Below are 20,363 nucleotides of genomic sequence, written 5' to 3' on the forward strand. Positions count from 1 at the left end.
TGCTATAGTGCAGGCTATTATTACTGTAAGAAATAAACTGATATATTACTACAGTAAAACTGAACAATCTTTTACAGAGTACTATGCTGTAGCAGCTCTACTAGATCTCTTCTGTTGAGTTAATATCTACACTTCTCAAGATTGAACAGAGGAGAAATGAGACTCATATATCAAATTAGTCTGAGACTACTACAATGTCAACTATCAGAGATTTGAATGAGCAGATATTTAAGATGTGAAGACAGTGAAATATAATTTTCTAATAAGTAATAATCTTTGATAACACTTCATATTACATAGAACTATAATACTAACTTTGAAACAGAACTTGTATACATTGATTGTAACTGAAAATCAGGCAAAACTACATGCTTATAAAACTGAATTTGACTGCTATCTTCAAGATGATCTGATGAATTTATACATCAAATCAATTCTAGAGTTATGAAAAATTATTGAGAGTATATATTCAACTATTACACTGATGATGCATGATATTCTGACAATTTCATTGATAGAGATGAGAATGAAGTGAAAGTTCAACTCAAGTTAAGATATTTATCACTATCACTGAGAACAATTATAAGAAGAAATAATCAAGAAACTCATGATTGTAAAACATGAAATTATCAGACAGTTTAATACCTCTGATCACAGTATATCAGAGAAGTGTAGTTTTCATAAGAAAGTGAAGAATACACTTATACAAGAATATATTTAGTTGTTTCATGAGTGTTATCAATAATTGTTATCAAATTCTGATTATATAAGCAATCACTGAATGAACTGAATAAGACTGATTTTAATTTTCAGTCTCAGTCTCATTCTGATTTTGAAAGAATGATCATCTTTCACAGTTTATTCTAAGAAATTACTCTCATTTCACTGTTCTTGAATTAAATCTGGTCATTTTTCACACCATTTCTCTCAGAAATGGTTCATTTTCAGATTTTTTTGAGGCTTGGTCCTGGTGAGACTCACGCCAAGAAATGTATGAGATCAAATCAAATGAAATTAAATGTGAAATTCATGATTTTATCAGCCAGTCTAATACTGTTGAATCTGCATGACTAATAGTGCCTGTCTGACATATTCATCTCATAGTCTTATAGACTCGCTCACTAGATATTTCATCAGTATGTTACTTAAGATTTCATTCAAGTATTTCACTTTTCTATTCATCTGTGAGTGTTATAACATTGTTCTATAATATCTTATCTGTAACTGACTTATGAAATGTCTCACTACTTCTTCTATGAGATTCACATCATTATCAGTTAGAATCTCACACAGCATTTCATAGTTAATATAGATCTTATTATATAGAAACTTTATCACTATCTTCTCTATCATCTCTGAAATTACTTTCATAACTGGTCAGTCAGTAGTGTAGTCAATAGCAGTGATTATTCAATGATTTTCATTTAATGTTCATAGTAATATATCTATGAGATTCATCTCTCATTATTTGAACAGTTATATTATACACTTTATCTGATGTTGCACTTTCTTATATTCTAATCCTTTCTTAGATTCTTTCATAATCTGACAATTCAGGCACTCATGAGTGTATGTCTGAATATTCTCAGTCATGCTTGACTAGTACACTCTTGATTCAAGTACACTTATGAGTTCAGAGCTTTCTAAGTGACTGAATTCCTTGTGCATGTGAGTTACTAAGTTATATCTAAATAAATGTTCTAGATAGAGAGCTTCTATGTATTCTAGATTATAATAAAACACAACATCATTTTTCAATTTTCTCAGCTTGAAGTTTGAAAGCATCTCTTCTATTACTTTTGTAAGATGCTTGTCATCTGACATCTTATCATTCTTCAAGTGAGAGATTATTGTGTTCACTTATTCTGATTTCTTATATTCTCTCAGTGTATTTAATGTAAACTTCTCTTATATCTGATTCACAGAACTCTTATTCATGAAATTGAGTCTGTAACTGATTGCATCTAGACTGACCATGTCACTGTGTCTGAGACCAGAATCAAACTTTACAGTTATCATGTTGTCTAAAAGCATTACTTCTGATTATGATTTGTATTCATTACATTGATTTTAAATCATGTTATTTTAAATATTAAAGATCTCAGATTCACTTTTCAAATAAAAATCTAGTTCTGAATAAAGAATATGTTTGAATTCTTAGTCATATTTTCATTCTAATTTCATTATTGAGAATAGTATTAAATAAGATCATGAAATCACTTCTCACTTATATAATATCATAACATAGTGCTCATTGAAAATTCAACAGAGAGTATTATTAAATATCATTACTTTTCTAAACACAGATTATAATTTATATAATTTTAATTATGAAAAAAATATAAAATACAAAAAAAAAACAAAAAATAAAAAATAAAACAAGAACAAGAAAAAATCAGATTAAAAAAAAAAAAAAAAAAAAGAGAAAGAAAAAATAAAAATAAAAGAAGAAGAAAAAAATAAAAAATAAAAATAAAAAAAATCAAGATCACAGAGCTGCAGCACTCTCAAAATACTCACTTCTCAGAGTCTATATAATATTTATCATCAATTATATATTTCTTACAGTGAGAGTAACACAGCTGTGATGAGTCATTGTCTTAATATCATCTAATAAATAATCAGTATATATCTGTATAAATGTGAATATTTAGAAAATATATACTTAAAAAGTGTGATCAGAGTGAACTCTGCTATCACTTGAATAATATTAAGAGTAGAATGCTGAAATTGATGATTTCTCTTATCAATTTCATGAACAAGATATGTAAAGATGATTTTAAGAAATATAAGATTCTCTGACTTCTGATAAAAACAGATCTCACAGAGAGACTCTATTTTCATAATATCAGAGACTGAGTATTATTAAAAAGTATTACTTTCATGCAATGTATATACACTTACTGCCCCGGTGGCTGAATGGTTAATGCGGCCACCCGGTAGCACCTTGGCGTGGGAAACCAAGGCGCGTGGGTTCGAAACCCGCAGGGGATACATTAAATCCGGAACTCAAGCACCTCAGGTTCCTAATAAATACAGAGGTGTACAAATCGCTTCAATGAATTGCTCTATGTTCCTGGGCTGGGAAGTTATTATCGCATGTATCTAATTGTCACTCCTTTGTATTTTCCTATGTTCTTGTTATCTTGGCATGATCTCAACACCTGTATTTCCTCCTGTATAACCAACACTTGGCCTGTATTTAACATCACGCAAGGACTCATCATAAGCTCCGCTTGCATATGAGTATAATGGAAGAATAATAATAATAATAATAATATATACACTTACTATTATAATTCACTCTCTGTGTATGTGACTGAGAATTGCAGCTTTTTTATATCACACAGCTCTCTCTGAGATGCTGATACTGATTTGCAACTCATACAGTCTCTCAGTTCAGCACATACTGTGTGTATACAGCTCTGTGTGCTGAGACTGTGTTGATCATTATAGCCTGGCATGATACTTACTTTTCACAGATTATGTTTTATTTGAGAGAGGGGAGAAAAGACATGACTGTGATTTTATTAAGAAAGAATGAATAATTAGTAATATTAAATATAATTTAATTCTTCTGTATTTAAAATTTGATTAGTCTATACTCTTCAATTTGAGAGTTTCTAAGAGTATTTTAATAGTTTTCATACCAGCTTGAACTTAGTGATGAGTTGAAGAAGAAGAGAAAAGAGAGAAGAAAGAAATAAGAATAACTTATCTTTATAATATAAAAACAGAGAATTGCTGTAATTATTCTTTCTAGTAACAAAGATCTGTTTTCTGCATGTATCTCTGCTATAGATTATATGATAACTGCATACAAAGAATATCAACACTGTATGTATTGAATGAAGATAATGTTACTATGTAACACTGTAGCTGGCCCGGTGGCGTAGTGATTAACTACGCTATCATGAAGTCTCAATTAGCGGCCTTCCCCCCGGGGAATGAATGCTAAGAGAGAGCAGGTTCAAACTCTGTGAAGATTATCTTAGTCACAGCTTTCACTGTTAAGTTATAAAACAGTATCAGAGATCTCTGAATACACTATAGTGAATCATTATCAAGCTTAAGATGTCTATCTCAGAGGTTCTCAGACACTAATTCTCACTGATCTTAGAATTAACAGCTCTTCAGATACTTCAAGTTAGATCAGTACTAGAGTGATTAAGATCTAGAGTGTCTGCAGAATAGTGAATCATTATTAAGCTTAACTAGCCAGATCTCATCTCTCTCACTCTAGGTACTCACTTTCAGAGAATGAGATTTAAAAACTATTCAATTAGAACACTCTGAGTCTAGCAAGAATCTAGATAAGACAAGATCTAGGCACTCTTAATAGATGATTAGTATAAGCAAGACTGTGACAGTCAATTGATAGGCTGAAGTACTGAGATTGACAGCTGAAAGATTAGAAACTTAACTAGAATTAAGTAGCTCTGATGTTATTCTTAGTGAGAATCTCACTTATGAATAAGCTAGTTACAGAAGCTAGCTGAGCGGCAGCTCTTTAGAGAGAATGATAATCTCTGAAGCAGGCCTGAGAGAACAGAGACAGCAGTCAGTTATATAGAGTGTTAAAATATATATATAGCTTAAGGTGTAAACTGCAGAGATCTTGTTCTATAGCTCTTATTATTTTACTTTATCTTTTTCTTTCTATTCTTTTCTATCTATCTATTTAATGTGTCTATCTTTAAGACTGTGTTCTCTTTTCTTTTGTCATATCAAATGATTTCAAAGTATCAGAAGATGTTAAAATACTGTAATTTATAAACAGTTTTTATATTCTGAGCTGGAATTTTCTGATTTTGTATATCTGAAATTGATGAATGTATAATAGTTAACTGTATAGATATAGGAAAAACTCTGAGAACTTTTAGTTCTCAGATAGATATTATAGTCTCTGACTGCATACATCTATAATTGAAGAATAATAATAATAATAACACTGTAGCTGTTTCTATATATTTCTGAAAGCTGTTAATATTTTCTTTATCTCTTTATATTTAATAAGTTAGTAATATATTTCAATGCACTCTCTCTTTTATTATTATCATTATTATTATCATCATTATTATTATTATCATCATTATCATTATTACTATTATTATTATTATTATCATTATTATCATCATTATTATTATCATCATCATTATCATTATCATTATTATTATTATTATATTATTTCTAGCTGTCTCTTCTGCTTTTATCTCTCTTCAATACTCACTAAAATTAATCATGTTATTTCTCTTCAAATATTCTGCGGTTCTGCAGATTATTAAGATACATGAGCATTATCACAGATTGAAGAAAGAGAAGAAGAAGATGTTTAAGTGAGAAGAGACAGATTGTAAGACATATTATAATACCTTGAAGAGACTCTGTAAGAGAGTAGAATGATAACAATTTTAAGTAACACTTCTAATAGATTTAAACTGAACTAAGTATAGAAATAATGCAGATGACACTGTCTGTGAGAGATTGAAGAAGAAGATAATGAAGAGTCTTATACAGTAGTAGTGAGATCAGAAGAAGTTTTGAGAATAATTTAAGTTCAAGATAAAGAGAGAAAGAGAGAAGAAGAGTATTACTGTAAATAAGCAGCAGCAGAAGAAGATTGAGAAGATGTTAAAGTAAGAGATAAAGAAGTTAAAACTGATAAGTTTTTTATTTATTGAGAGATAATAATTTTTGATAATACTTCTGTTCTCTAATTAATTAGCAGAAGCTGATAGAGAAGAAGAGAATTGAGATCTTATTCAGGTCTTGAATGCACTTCATGATTCAGAATATTGAGAAGACAGCTCTGCTCTCTGAGCATGTCAATCTGCTTACTGCTGAGATGAAACTCAAGACAGCAGACCAGAAAATGTGGGATTTTAAGGCACAGATTGACCTTGCTGAGAGAGAGCAGTGAGAACTCTTCTCTGAGAAGGCAGCAGAGAAAGATTTTGAGATGATTATCATCTCAGATAAGAAGAAGAAGAAGAAGAAGAAGAATAAGAAGTGAATTATAAAGAATGATAAGAAGAATGAGAAAGAGAAGAAATAGAAAAAGTTTTTTTCTTTTTATATTAGTTAGTTATAAGTTCATAATTATTAATAATTAAAATTAATTTTGAGTTTTCAAAAATTATTGTACAAGTTGTAATCAAGTCAGAAATAATATATACATATATATATATTTAACTATCATGATTCATAAATCACTATAATGTATAAGTATCAACATTTTTTCAACATTAATATTCATAATATTAATATATTTTTAATGATATTATCTGATAATGTAATTTAATAACACTCTCTTTCACAATATTAATATATTTCAAGAAATATGATAGAGATTAATCAAGATTGTTTATTTACTTTTATACATTGATGATATTCAATCTGAGTTAGTACTAAAATTATAACTAAGCTAAGAAACAAGATTATTTTCTCTTATATTAATTCTTCTTACACACATCAGTGATCAGTTATTGAAAATAAATTATCATCTTTCTCAAATTATTATCATGTCTTCTGAATTCACTTCTTTCACTTCTTTTACTTCTATTGAAGATCTATAAACTCTTCAAGAAATCACTGTAAATCACAAAGTCTATATTATTTATAATTCAGCACAGAATACTCTCTTTCAATTATAATGAATAATTACTTCATTCTTGACATCTGATTTCAGGTCATGAAATTTATGAAAAACTCAACACAAACACTGAGATGAACTATAGAATAATTATTAACAGATTGTATTATAAATTACTGAAAAGTCATCTCTCTGCTACAATCACTGCAACTTTATTCAGAAACATTTATTATAAACTGATTATAGCTCTGAAGAAATTTCCTAATATCTGAAGTTATCAGAATGCAGATAATAAAAGAAAAATAATCAGAAAATTACTACTGAGCTGATAAGTTACTCTATCAGATAACAATTTTTAGTAATACTAACTTTCTAATTTGAAGAAAATCATGTAAAAATAATCATATGTTAGTACTCTGATTTCATAACTCTTATCTGATAACTTCTGTGAATAATTACTTTACATGTATATATCTCTGAATCTTTCTCTTTGATCAATTGAAAACTCTAAATTTCAAACACTTCTTCAAATACTTAATTCAAATCTTCATATTTCACATCAATTCTGTCTTCAGTTCAATTTCAAGATACACTATAAAGTCAATATACAACATCTAGAATCAGAGTTGAAGAATCATCAAAGAGTATCTCTCACAGTAAATGCATGAACTAGTACAAACAATCTCACATTTATAAGAGTTACATATTATTACATTGATAAGAACTGAACTTATCAAGAGATATTAATTGAATTTGAATCATTGATCAGTAGTCATACTGAGAATTATATAATAGAGATATTAATGACTGTGACTAAAAATGACTATTGAGATATTAGTGTCAGTCTTCTTATAATTATAACTGATAATGCTGTGAATAACTACACTATAATGAAGAGCTTGAAGCAAAAATTGGCTTTGTATTTCTGAAATAATAAACAAGATTATATTTTCTGTATTACTCATGTGGTTCAACTTATGATGTAAACACTGATAAAGAATCTTAATATTGAGATGAAGAATAATGAGATGACTGATTCTTGAAATGAGAATGAGATAAAAGTAATTACTTAAGTAACTTTTGTATTCACTTTATAAAAGATAATGTTTTTTGACAACACTTTTTAATATTGCTTTTTAATAATACTTTTTAATAACACTACTATTAATTTTGAATAGATTGACTAATAATTTAAATATCACAGATTTGAAACATTACTAATACAATTTATATCTTCTCTAAACAACAACAATGATTTCATGATATTTAATAAATAAATAAAAGTGATTACTCAAGTAACTTTTGTATTCACTTTGTAAAAGATACTGTTTTTTGACAACACTTTTTAATATTGCTTTTTAATAACACTTTTTGATAACACTACTATTAATTTTGAATAGATTGACTAATAATTTAAATATCACAGATTTGAAACATTACTAATACAATTTATATCTTCTCTAAACAACAACAATGATTTCATGATATTTAATAAATAAACAAATCAGTCACATCATTGAATATGATACAGAATGTTAGAACACAGTGAAGTTCAATATATGAGATACCTGTTCAGACTCTTCAATTGTATCAGATGATTGATCATTGAGTGTAACACTCTAATCAGAAAAAGATTCAGATATTGAAACTTTCTAATATGAAGTGAACTCAGTTAAAATATGTGATTGATTTACTGTTTCAGTTTTATAAGATAATAAAGACAGTCTCAATCACTTATACATCAATGCTGCAGTCAGTCTGATGAGTGTATAACAGTTTATTTACTCATCTTGAGAAGTAGTTGAATCACTCAAAAAGAAATTCAGTCTGAGATGATACTATAGTGCAGACTATTATTACTATAAGAAATAAACTGATATATTACTACAGCAAAACTGAACAATCTTTTACAGAGTACTATGCTGTAGCAGCTCTACTAGATCTCTCTCATCAAGTTAATATCTACACTTCTCAAGATTGAACAGAGAAGAAATGCAACTTATATATTAAATTAGTCTGAGACTAATATAATATCAACTATCAGATTTTTGAACAAGCAGATGTTCAAGATATGAAGACAGTGAAATACAATTCTCTAGTAAGTAATGATCTTTGATAATACTTCATATCACATAGAATTATAATACTAACTTTGAAACAGAACTTGTATACATTGATTACAATCAAAAATCAGACAAAACTACATACTTATAAAACTGAATTTGACTGCTATCTTCAAGATGATCTGATAAATTTATACACTAAATCAATTCTAAAGTTATGAAAAATTGTTAAGAGTATATATTCAACTATTACACTGATAACATGTAATATTCTGATAATTTCATTGACAGAGGTGAGAATGAAGTGAAAGTTCAACTCAAGTTAAGATATTTATCACTATCACTGAAAACAATTACAAGAAGAAACAATCAAGAAACTTATGATTATAAAACATGAAATTATCAGATAGTTTAATACCTCTGATCACAGTATATCAGAGAAGTGTAGTTTTCATAAGAAAGTGAAGAATAAACTTGTACAAGAATATATTTAGTTATTTCATAAGTGTTATCAATAATTGTTACTAAATTCTGATTATATAAGCAATCACTGAATGAACTGAATGAGACTGATTTTAATCTTCAGTCTCAGTCTTATTTTGATTTTGAAAGAATGATCATCTTTCACAGTTTATTCTGAGAAATTACTCTTATTTCACTGTTCTTGAATTAAATCTGATTATTTTTCACATCATTTCTCTCAGAAATGGTCCATTTTCAGATTTTTTTGAGGCTTGATCCTGGTGGGACTCACACCAAGAAATGTATGAAACCAGATCAAATGAGATCAAATGTGAAATTCATGGTCCCGCCGGCCAGTCTAATTGCATCAGATATCACAGTGTCTGACTTCTTTCTGTATTTAATATTAAGATTGTACACTTGAAACTCTGAGATTTAACATACTAAGTATTTGAAAGATTTTATTATTAATTATAGATAGATAAGACTTTTATGATTTATAATCATTATTATTGTATATCTGTTATTAATATATCTATCTCATAACATCAGTACATGCTTAATCACTAGTAATTTCTTTTCATACACTGAGTAATTGAGCTTGATATCTGATAGTTTTCTATCATCATATATTATCAGATGTAACTTATTATTCTTACTCATCTGTAGAAGAGTGTCTCTGATAGCTCATTCAGATGTATTTATCTCAATGTAGAAAGATTTATTATAATCTGATTGAATAAGCACTGAGAATGTTATTATACATTTTCTCAGTATGAGAAAAGCCTCTTCACACATAATATTTCAGATAATTGAATGTAACTTCTTCTTTCACAGATTTACATCTATTTCTCTTAAGAGATCTGAGAGTGATGCAGATATTTGTGTGAAATCCTTGATAAATCTGCAGTAATATGAGATCAACTTAAGAAACTATTATATATAGTGTATATTTCTCAGCTGCAGTTAATTTACTATAATATTTAATTTCTTCAGAATGAAGTATATATAGTTATCACTCACTACATGTTCTATAAACTTTAACTCTTTCATTTCAAACACACACTTTGTTGATTTGATATAGAGCTTATACTCTGTCAGAGTTGTAAGCACTTTATCAAGATACTTCAGATATTCATTATATGAGTTTGAGAAGACTAGAATGTTATTCAGATATATAAGATATAAGATTTCATTCTGTTTATAAAGAATTGTATTTATCATCATTTAAAAGATGATAAGTGCATTTATCAGACTGAATAATATTATCAGAAATTTGAACTTTCTTCATTGTATATTAAATGCAGTTTACAGAACTGACAGTTTATCTATATAAATCTGTTAGTATTCTGAGAGAAGATTAATCTTTGATAGATATCAGGTATTTTCAACTGTATTCAACTGTTGTTGAATTCATGACAGTGAATATTCATTCTTAATTATAAGCTTATTAAGTACTTGATAATTGATACACATTCATCACTTCTCATCTGTCTTTTTCACAAATAGAACTGAAAAGTCTCATGTGCTTGATAAGAGTTATATGAGATTATATTCTAGAAGATCTGTGATCTGATACTTCTGTTCTTTGAGATGTGTTTGTGACAGAGAGTATGCATTCTGATTGACTGATTTCATACTCTCTGTATTAATCTCATATATGAATTCTTTTTTCAGCAGTAATTCTAATGAAAGATCTGTTCAGAAGATCTTTTTATACTTCTTCAGAAGCTTCTTTATACACTTATTCTTCTGTATATTCTTTATCTTGATTTTCTCCACTTTCAGATTCTGTATGATATAAAGAATACTTTCAGATAAGGTCTTATGAATTGTGATTCAAAGGTTGCTTGAGTCAGCGTACGATTACAGGCGTACGCCGGCTTCTTATATACTATACACTAAATTAATTGATGGCCGCTATGGCCCCTTTACATTTGTAAGCAAGTTTGAAAGTGACTGTGTTATTATTCAGTGATTGTATGTTCTTCTGAACCACATCCTCTCTCACCAGATTCAGTCACACTCACATGACCAGGATGTATGCCCTAGCTTCATGCAGATTAGTGTGTCACTAGCATTTATAATTGTGTAATCTATCTCTGATTCAGCTAGCATTCTGTGTACACTCTCACAAAGAAACTTTCACTATATTACATTTCTCATTCACTAACTTTTCTCATTCTTCAATCATCTTCTTTATTATCATCATCATTAAACATCATTATCTCATTCAAGATTTCTGCTTCTTCTTTCATTCAATACCTTCTGTCTGTTATTCATTTATCACATTGTACATGTTTCTGATAATGACTTTCTGTTCTTATAACAAGCATTCTTGTAGTGTTCATACTGAGCAGTTCATTAGCAATAAGTATAACATGTTGTGAAATGTAATCAGAACTTGTTTATCTTCTAATAATTGTCAGAATATATTATTATGAATGACATATCTTCTTCATCTTCTTATACATTCTCAACTGTTTTTCTTCTCAGCAGGCTTCTGATCATGTTTTCTGGCATAATTTTATATAAATGCAGCTGCTGATATGTTTGTTTTTATTCATGTAGAATGTTCATGTGTTGACAGATTCATATCTGCTAATGATAGTGAATTTAATGTTAAATCATTGATTGAGAACTTGAAGAATGTGATAATGAAGAAATTACTTATTATATATAACTGAGTCTTCTGCATTCTCTTCTGCCTCTTCTACTGCTGTTTCTCTCTCTGTCACTTCCTCTTAATCTTCTATTCTTGCCTCTGTTTTCAGTTCTCCTGCTTCTGCTATCTCTGTTTCTGTGACTCTTACTTCTGCTACTTCTGCTTTCTCTGCTTCTACTATCTCTGCTTTCATCATCAGCTCTCTCTGTTTCAAGAAGATGTTGTATAGACTTAATGACTCACATTTCTCAGTGTGTACACTCTCACTCTTCTTGCTGATCTCTAGAACAATCTATTATATAAAGACTGTGTATAATACAACTATTTAAAGCTCAGTTACAGATATTGATTATTACATTTATTTCAAATATTTATAATAAAGTAATCATTCATTTATACTGAAGAATCATCTCTCTTCTTAACAGTATTAAGATTATAAGTCAAAGACAGTATCAGTGTCAACTCTGAACCGCTCCACCACGAACTCGCTCGATTTTTCGAATAAGAACCCGCCGATAGATCCATCGAAAAGCCCTCGATCATACGAGCATTTTGACCCCATCGCCGACCGCATACCCCGTGTAGTGGTGGAGTTATCCAGTCAAATGTGAACCAGACGTCGTTCGGAACTCCTGCGTGGGATTATCCCCCATTCTCCCCTGTCACACCACAACCCCGGGCCAAATTGCCATACAAATTGTAAGGTGAAGAGACCTAGCCGTATGCACCAATCTTCTCAATTTTGGAAGATCCCTGATCTGTAGTTGTGAAGATATCTGAGGAGTGACCTCCGCGAAAACCCTGTCCATCTTTGATGTTCCAAAACACCAACGCCAAGTCTCACCCTCGTACCGCCCTTCCCAATCTGGCCCATCCCCAGCAGAAAAATACAAAAAGATACCTCAGCAATAATATCAAGCACATAATCAACAGACAGTGAGTCAACAGCACATCAACAACTATAAAATCAGTATATTCTAAGATCTGACTGAGCCTTTGATCCCTGCATAGTGAGATATATTAAATCTAGTTTTAATATCTCAATATTCAATAGATTCTGCAAGAGATTGAGAACAGTAATACTAGGTTTCTATTGAATTTGAGAATTAACTCTATATTAATATAATCATTGACAAAGTCTTCTATTTTGAGATATAAATAACCAGTTCCTCTACATCTCACTGACAATATTTATATTATTATATAGAGACAGACTTATATTCTCTATAATATCAAGACTCTGAAGAGAGAAAGTCTTGATAGAGAATATACAGTAGTGTATATCTTAGCAGTTTCTATCTCATTCTTCTGCAGCAGTTAATACAAAAAAAAAAAAAAGATCTTAGAAATAGTTTTTTACTTCTCTTAAAAAAGTAAGATGTTTTTCTCTGGATTTTACACAATATTGTTACAAAGAATTAAAAACAGAGTTATTTTCTATCATAATTTTATATTCTTTTAAGTAAGAATTACTTTTTCAGTGACTGAAGAGCTTTCATTAATACTTAATTCTTTTTTACACTCTTTATTAACTGATTTGAGTTGCACACTTGTTATATGAGAAGAATTGAATGATTTAGAATAAAATTGAATAGTTTTAATCAATTTCTCTGCAAAAAATTGATTTATTTTTTGTCAGTTTTTCTCTCAAAAACTGTCATATTATCTGATTTACTATCAATTGATATCATACTTTTTCTCACTATATTTCAAGAAAGAGATTGTAAAGATTTTATTGATTTATCTTAAAAATCAATTTTAGTTTATTAGATTCTCTTCAAAAATCTAATCTAGTTACTGAACTAGTGTGAAAAAAATCAGGTGTTTATACATAAAAGTCTGCTAGTCTTCTTTTGAAATAGTCTGATCAACTTTTCAATTGAAAACAGGCTTAGAAACCTCTTAATTGAAACAGTTTGACCAACTTTTCAATTCAAAAGAGTTTAATAAATATCTCAATTGAATTAGTCTGACTAACTTTTCATTGAGTAAGAATAATGAGTTCAAAAGTACACTCAGTTGATGTGAAAAAAGATGCTTTCTCAAATGCTATTTCTAAGATTGAAATTCTGAAGAGAAGAAAGAAAGAAGAAATAGAGAAATAACAAGTTCTTGAAATACAGAAACTTGAAAAAGCAAGTAAAATTCTTGAAAAGCAGTGTCTGAGTGAGATAAATGAAGAAGTTCTGTTAATTCTTCATACTCAGGCTAGACAACTACAGAAAGTGATCAAGTTCAAACTTGGAATTTCAAACACAGTTCAAAAAACTTTGAAAATTTCTAATATAATCACTGACTCTTTAGTTTACTCTTCTTTCTTTTCTACTTCTTCTTCTTATTCTTCTTTAAATCAGAAGAAAATATATACTCAAACAGCTGAATCTGCTATCTCTAAATCTGCTATCTCTAAATCTGCTATCTCAAAACCTGCTCAAAATTCTGAGAAAACTGAGAAGAATACTGCTCATACTTCTAGTGATAGAAGAGTGAAGAAAAAAATGTAAAAAGAGAAAAATCTTCAAATCTTCAGAAATAGAAGACTTATTCTCAAAGTCTCAAATCAGAACATATTGCAGAGAAATAAGCTAAACTCAAACCTCATTTTCAGAATTAGAAATGAAATCAATCAACAGTTCTTTTCTCAGTTAATGACTGATATTGAAGTTTAAAAACCAGTTATAGCTTCAATTGAGTCATTCTTCTTTGAAAACTTCATCATTCTGACTACAATGTCTGAATTCAATGCTGAATTCCTTATTCAGAATGAGAATCTCTGAAAATCAGCAGTAGAATCTTTGTTAAACACAATAATTCTATCTGAGAGAGATGAAAAGTGAGACAAATTCATTCTTTATAATATTTCAGTTGAAATTTTTGACTGTGAAGAAGAAATACTACTTCTCAAAAATGTATTAGAAGAATATAACTCTATTCAACTGAGAAAGAAGTCTGTATAATTAAATTCAATTGAGTTCAGACAAAGCAGAAGAAATGCCTCTGTTCTAGTATATATAAAGATAATGAAACAGTCAAAGATCTCTGAAGTAAGAGTAGTAGATTTGAAAATGAGAGTTCATGAATACAAAGACTTAAGAATGAATCTCAAAGCTCAAACACAGTGTTCAAACTATCAAAGATATGAATACTTTGCAATCTCCTGTTTCAGAGACTCAAAATGTGCATTCTGTACCAGAGATCACAAAACTAGTAAGCATAAATGTGAAATATGCTTAAAAAGAGATGAAATATGTCAACACACTCTGCTTAAATACTCTAATTGCAAAGAAACACATGCATCTAGCTCAAAAGAATGTATGTTTACTTCAAGAACTTAAAAGAACTAGAGAAAAGATGAAGCTCAGAGTAAATCTAGAACTGAAGAGAATAGTCAAGTCAGTAAACTCACAACTGCAAGCTTAAAAAGAAGAAACTCTTAACTATCTAAGTCTTCAAACTTCAATTCTCCAGCTAAATATAAACAGAATTTGAATTCTTAAACTTCTGTTAAGATTAGAGAATTGAGAAATGACTCTGATGATAAACTAGATATAATGTAAGCAGTTAAGATTTCTACTTTTCAGAACAGTTATAATCTACTATCTGATAATAGTGATTAGATTCTACTCTACTCTCTTTTAGTATGAATATACAACAAAAACAATAAAAAAAGTTTAAAAACTCTTCAAAAATCACATTTATTCAAAATAATGTGAATAGAAACTCAAATTGTATTTATTCTTATCTTCAAATTATATTTGAATAAAAAGTTAATTTTATACTGCTTCAGGAGCTGAATTTTGATGCTGAGCAAAAATATATCATTTCTCATTCAAGCTACTACTGCTTTTTACCTTAAAAGTCTGAGATAAAGTCAAGAGTAGTGATCTATGAAAGAAAGAGATCAAGATATCAATTTAATCTAAGATTTGATATCATGTCTGACCCTGATATTCTGGTGAGTGACATTATAGATAAGGAAAATGAGTTTGATACTATACAGCTCATAAATATCTATAATGAAAAGTCATTGAAGGAATATAACAATATCTGAACAATTGATAGAGGATTTCTGAACATAACTTCATCAAGAAACTCTATAATTGCAGAAGACTTCAATGCACATTATCTCTAATGAAATTCTGAATGCAAGAGAGCAGTGAGAGCTGATAATCTGATTGAATAAATCTTTGAGCATTCAATAGATTTGATTAATAAGTCTGATCAATAAACATTCTTTAGAAAAGGCATGAAATAGAAGTCTATTATAGATCTAATCTTCATATCATAAAATCTAATGAAAAGAAGACTTGTAAACTGATTTATTGATTTAAATAAGATATCAGAATCAGATCATGAGATTATTCAATTTGATATTGAACTGAGTGAAAAATAAATAAGTGAAAATCCTCTTCTCTCTAATCAGTATAACTTTGAAAAAGCTGATTGAAAAGCAGTTGAAGAAAGCATAAAACTGTTAAAATCTGAAAGATAGAATAAGCTATATTGAAATTCTGATCAAGATATCTCAAATGAAATACTTAAGAATAGAGTAAAGCTTATTACATCTATTATTCTAACAAGTGTTAGAGATAATATTTCAAAGAGAAAATCTTCTGAGTATTCAAAACCTTGATGAAATGAGAATATCTCATCTAAAAGAAAAGAATTAGCTACTGCTAGAAGAAATTGAAAGAATGATGTAATATCTGATGAAGAGTTCAAAGCTGTCAGAAATGAATATTTTTCAGATATTAAAAGAGCTAAAACAGACTACTGAAATAAATTTCTTGAAGAAGCATAAGAGAAGGAAGTTTTTAAAGCTTTTAACTATACTAAAACAAGAAGTGTAGCAAAACTTTCAGCCTTAGAATATAAGTTTCAGAATGAATTATATACAGCAAACTCTTTTGAGAAAAAATATCAAGCTTTCATGAGAATTCTCTTTCAGAACTCACCAGATTCAGATTCAGATTCAGAGAAAGAGAATATATCACTTCTCAACTATATCAATGAAAATGACTGAGAATGATCTGATCTTATACAAGATGAATTAGAGTCAGCTATTTTCTCAAGTTCTGTTAAAACTGCTGCAGGTCCTGATTCAATTAATCACTTGATTATTCAGAATATATATTTCTACTTAAAGAATGAATATTTTGAGCTCTTTTTCAATCTCTTGAAAAATGAATATCATCCTGAATGCTGGAGAGAAGTCACTGAAGTGATTCTTGTAAAACCTAATAGAAAAACTTCAATTCCTAAGTTATACAGAGTAATATCTCTATTGAACTGTGTAGAAAAGGTTTTAGAAAAGATAATAGCTACTCAACTATCTTTTATAAGCTCTATAGATGATTCTCTTTTATTCAGTGAATAAATGAGAGATAGAAAACAGTGTTCTGCAATTGACACTGTTCTCTCAGTTGTTCATGATATACAAATAGCAAAGCATGAGGATCTGGTCTCAACTGCAGTTTTTATTGATATAAAAGAAGCATTTGATCATGTTTCAAAGTCAAAGTTAATTCAGACATTGAAGATATTAAAACTGTCACTTTCTCTAATAAAATGAGTTAACTATTTTATATCTAAAAGAAGTATACAACTCTTCTTTGATAGAATGAAATAAGACAAGACTGAGATAAAAATAGAAGTATCACAGAGATCTTCAATCTCACTCATTTTATTTACAATATACACTGTATATCTATTTAAAAATAGAAATATGAGAATAATGCAATCTCTGAGTTATATGAATGATATTGGTCTAGTCTACAGCTCAAAAACTATCAAAGAGAATTTGAAAGTAATTGAAGAAGCTGCAAAGAAAATCTTTGTTAGAGTAGATATCAATCAAATTCAATTTGATATGAATAAAACTGAGTTAATTCACTTCTTTTCAAGATTCAATGAGAAAGAACTATCTCTAACTCTTTTAAATAGAGAGATTAAACTCAGTGTAAATGTCAAATAATTAGGAGTATGATTAAACTTCAAGTTGAATTTTAAATATCACATTTAACAAAGAACTGTCAAGACAGAAAGACTATTAAACAACATAATCAGACTATCAAATACAGAGAGAGGTCTATTCTTCCAGGCTATGAGACAGTTATATATAGCCTGTATTACATCAGTAGCTGATTATGAAGTTCAAGTTTGATAAAATAATCAAGAGAATTTCACTGAACTCTTTCAAAGTCTGTAAAACAGAGTCTTGAGAAGAATTCTGAAAGTATTCAAATCATCTTCTATTAAAGCAATGAAAATTGAAGCTTCAATTCCTTCTTCTGCTATTAGATTTGAAAAGGCCTGTATAAACTATACTCTGAGAGTTGTAAAGATAAGCTCAAATCATATAATCAGAGAAAGAGTCTCTTCTTCATTTTCATCAATTAACTCTGGAAATGAACTGGATTAAAATAGATTTCTTGATTAGAATGAAAATAATTCTTCAAAAAAAATGTCTTCTCAACTGTACAGACTATACTCTCTGATTAAAAATCAATTTTCTTCTTTAAATATTGAAAAAGTTGATCATGAGAAGTTATCTCTCTGAAGAGAAAAGCTTGAATCTCTTATAGACTTACAAATAAGTGAACTATCAAAAGAGAAAGAATATGAACAGCATTTGAAGAGAATTTCTATAATCAATATAAAGAACTCTATTCTGATTTATTCAGATGACTTAAAAAATGAGAACTTGAATAGATTAGATGCAGACATTGCTTATACTGAAGATAATATCAATTTTATCTCAGATTTCTGAAATCTAGGCTCTGAATGTAAAGTCTTTGATGCTGAACTATTTGCAATAGTGAAAGCTTTCAAACTCATTGAAATAAAATCTCATAAAAGAGGAAATTGTTTGAAAGAGGCATGAATATTCTCTGATAGTCAAGCTGCTTTAAAAAGACTTAGAAATAGTCAGATTCATAATGATCAAATGAATCTTGAACTGATCTTAAACTCTATTTTGAAAATTCAAAAGAGAAGAATATCAAAGCTGATAATTCATCTGCACTGAGTTTCTGCTCATATGAATATTCATGACAATGAATTGGCTGATTCAGCTGCAAAAAAGAGTGCAGAATTAAGCAGATCTATTCAAAAAATTATGTCCTGGTCTTTTATAAAGAGAAAAATAAAAGAATCTTGTTTAGATAAGTGAAATGAAAGCTGACAGAAATAAAAGAAGAGTATACATTATTCAAGATTTGAAATAAAACCCAAGTGGAAATCTTGTTCAATTAAATGTAAAAAGAAAATATTCTCATCTATAATACAGCTGAAACTAGAACATGGCTATTTCAAATCTTATATATAAAGATTTGATGATAGATTTGACTCAATAGAATGCTCATTCTGCAATACAAATGAGAATTCTGAGTATATTGTAATGCACTGTGCATTATACAATAGTCTCAGAGCCAGATTGAAAGAGAAGTATGATCTAAATCAATTAAATATGAGATTCTTATTCTCAACTGAGACAGGAATTAAATACTTAATAGACTTTCTATCAGAAACTCAAGCAGCTATAAGAAAATGGCTAAATTCAGAATTATCTGAATATGAAGAGGAGGAAATCAATCAGATATAGTCTGTTAAAACAGCTATATACTATCTTTTAATAATTTGTTTTGTTACAGTCTTTCTTTATTTTATCTTTTCCTTTTAATTTCTTTCTGTCTATCTATTTAATGTGTCTATCTTTAAGACTGTGTTCTCTTTTCCTTTGTCATGATATTGTCAAATGGTTTCAAAGTATGAGATGATGTTAAAACACTGCAATTTGTAAACAGTTTTTGTATTCTGGGCTGGAATTTTCTGATTTTGCATATCTGAAATTGATGAATGTATAATAGTTAACTTTACAGATATAGGAAAAACCCTGAGAACTAAAAGTTCTCAGGTAGATGTCATAGTCTCTGACTGCATACATCTATAATTGAAGAATAATAATAATAATAATAACTGAGACAGGAATTAAATACTTAATAGACTTTCTATCAAAAACTCAAGAAGCTATAAGAAAATGACTAAATTCAGAAATATCTGAATATGAAGAGGAGGAAATTAATCAGATATAGTCTGTTAAAACAGCTATACACTATTCTTTAATAATTTGTTTTGTTACAGTCTCTTTTTACTTTATCTTTTTCTTTCTATTCTTTTCTATCTATCTATTTAATGTGTCTATCTTTAAGCCTATGTTCTCCTTTCTTTTGTCACGATATTGTCAAATGATTTTAAAATATCAGAAGGTGTTAAAATACTGTAATTTGTAAACAGTTTTTATATTCTGAGCTGAAATTTTCTGATTTTGCATATCTGAAATTGGTAAATGTATAATAGTTGACTTTAGAGCTATAGGAAAAACCCTGAGAACTAAAAGTTCTCAGGTAGATATCATAGTCTCTGACTGCATATATCTATAATTGAAGAATAATAATAATACTAATAATAATTCATTATATGAAGACTGTGTATAACATGACTATCTGAAGCTCAGTTGTAAACACTGATTATTACATTAATTTAAATAATTTATAATAAGATAATTATGCATTTATATCAG

General features: G+C 28.8%; 1 pseudogene across 1 annotated transcript; it reads left to right on the forward strand.

The window, feature by feature from the left end:
- Positions 1–2,905: 2,905 nt before the first annotated feature.
- Positions 2,906–2,994, forward strand: BDBG_16101 (annotated as a pseudogene). The gene has a single exon. The product of its transcript is annotated as a tRNA-OTHER (tRNA).
- Positions 2,995–20,363: the final 17,369 nt, after the last annotated feature.

The sequence above is a fragment of the Blastomyces gilchristii genome (genome assembly GCF_000003855.2).
Source record: "Blastomyces gilchristii SLH14081 genomic scaffold supercont1.1, whole genome shotgun sequence".
Lineage (NCBI taxonomy): Eukaryota > Fungi > Ascomycota > Eurotiomycetes > Onygenales > Ajellomycetaceae > Blastomyces > Blastomyces gilchristii.